Below are 2,537 nucleotides of genomic sequence, written 5' to 3'. Positions count from 1 at the left end.
TTTTAACTCTGTTTTTTAAGAAGAGATTTCTTCTGGTTTACAAAGTCCCTCATTGCGTAGCCCAGCAAGGGGTGGAAACCCTGCAGAGGTTTTAAGAAGCGTTTTAGCTGCACTGAAGATCCGGGTTCCTGCTCCGGGGGTGTGGCCCTAGGCTCCCCCCCTCATCTTTTCCATTGTGGGATAAGCCCTCCCAGGGCTGGGGTTCCCCTTCTCTTCTTCCTCCCCCCCCGGAATGACTCCTCTTCCCGGCTGGGCCGCCCTCTCCCTTGCTCGGTTCCGTCTGTGGGTGATGAGGTAACTCAGAGACTGGCTTGGCTCATGGGGGGGGTGGATGCTGGGGGGTGGGTGGGCTTGGTGTCATACTGTGAATGGACCTCTTTCCTGTACAGACTCTGTTCTCGATATCCTGAGGTTTACCTTTCTGCTCTTAGCTAGCGCTGGGCCTTGCCTTCCCTCCCTCCCCCCCGCCTGCTCTCCCTCTGTTTGTGATTTGAGGGTGGCTCCTTGCCTCTGTTCCCCCCCTTCCTTGCTCAAACTGGCCTTTCACAGAGCTGTCCTGATGCTATTCTGGGCTGGAGCACTTCCCCCAGGCCCATAGTGAGGATTTTTTTCATTCAGGGGTCTTTGAATAAGCCGGGGAGCATCCCCTCCCCCAAGGAGAGCCACAAATAAAATAAAAAATGGGAAGTTGGGGGGGCCCTGGGTTGGATGGGGGCCCCTGGGTTGGATGGGAAGGCGGGGGCCAGGCCCCACTATGCCCCACTGTAGCTATGGGCCTGACTTTCACCCTTTCCAGACTAGCAACATTGAGGGGTAACACCCCTCGAGATCCCGTGCAATTCCGGCACCCCACCACCACCACCACCACCAATGTTCCCTTTAAGCTGTGGAGTCTTGTGAGCAAAATTCCCACTTTGTGACCTACTGGCATCACAGTTGTGAGCGAGCCATTTGGCTGCCGCATCAATGAGTTTGCTCTGGAGCCCCCCATCCTTCCTGAGCCGAGACAAAAATGTGTGAGCCGGAGGCTAAAAAAACTGTGAGCTCGCTCACATTGACTCAGCTTAAGAGGGAACACTGCCCCAACACACTCCTCCGTTCCTGGGGTCTGGGCTTCCCAGCTGGGCCCAGACTGCCTCCTCCCCCCCCCAATCCCTCCCTGGATGCCACCTTGACGCCCTGCCCAAACATTTGCTCTGTGAAATGACGCCATGGGCTGATCTTTGCCCCCTTCAGTCCCAGAAACCCGTGTAACTGAGTATCCGGAATTATCGTGTGCACCTGCATGGACCACCCCACCTTTCCCCCCAGGAGGGTCTCGCTGCCTGTGCTTTGGTGTTCCAGTCGCAGCTACAGTCGTTCTCTTCTGCTTGTTCTGGTGCGGCGGCCGCTTGACGCTTGTAGCACTCCGGTTGCCTCTTGCTAACCGATCACCCAAGTGTGTTTATGGACCGGGCGAGCCGCCCTGTTGCTTTTCGGATCTCTCGAGCACGCCACGACTCTGTACCGAATGTTTCCAAGAACTCTTCTTGTGACCAAGCTCTTATTTTTGGATGTTTTTTTTTCTTCTTTTTTTGGTTTTTAATCTTTTTTTAATCTATAGAGTTTTATTTTAACTTGCCGTTTTATTTTTAAATTTTGCTTATACACTTTGCTGGGGATGGGGGAGTATATTTTTAATTTTTTATTATTATATTATTATTATTATTATTTCCCCCTCCCTTTCCTGCGTTTGTAAATTTTCTGTGATGTGTTTCATTGAGCCAGGCGGAGCCGGCGGAGGGCGAATGGGGGCTCTGCCGCGGCTCCGTCTGCCCTGCACTTAACTGGTTAGCGAAATGGCAAATAAAAGTCCGCTTTGAAAAATGCACTTTTTAATTAGGAATATAAGATCTATTTTTTCAAACTCATGTAACAAAAACAGGAGAAGAAAAAAAGAATCAAAAGCCAGCATTAAGGTGCAATAAAAGATCTCGATGCTGTAGATCTGCCTGACTTTCTCTGCACCAAGACCCTTTTCCCTCTAGGGTGGGGAGGGAAGGTGCTAGGCTTGGGCCAGGAACTGTGAAGTGGTGTCTGCTATCTGCAAAAAAGGCTTCCGATCTCCCAAGTCCTGATCCTGGAGCGCCCTCTACTGCTGAAATGGAGGCACTGGCGGGAAGGAACCGTCCGTTCCTGATTATCTTGCAATAGCAGCGGCTGGTTGGTTCTACCCAAGGTCCTGTCCAGTTGCAACGGGCAAACCAAACACAGGGTATGAAAGCAACTGTCTCCCCTCCCCCGTTGGGCATTCCTAGTGTTACACACATTGAGGTAGAATGCCTCTGATTCCGGCGTTTCTATTTCATAGAATCATAGAAAAGAGTTGGAAGGGACCTTGCAGGTCATCTAGTCCAGCCCCCTGCACTCTGCAGGAGCACAGCCGGAAGATAGCCCTACAACATACCCAAAAGAGGGTCGCCCAGCCTCCGCTTGGAAATGTCCAGCAAAGGAGCCTCCACCACCTCCCAAGGCAGTCCGTTCCACTGCTCAACCGC

The sequence above is a fragment of the Gekko japonicus genome, unplaced genomic scaffold (assembly GCF_001447785.1).
Source record: "Gekko japonicus isolate JY-2015 unplaced genomic scaffold, Gekko_japonicus_V1.1 scaffold5302, whole genome shotgun sequence".
NCBI lineage: Eukaryota > Metazoa > Chordata > Lepidosauria > Squamata > Gekkonidae > Gekko > Gekko japonicus.
This window is presented reverse-complemented; position numbering follows the sequence as displayed.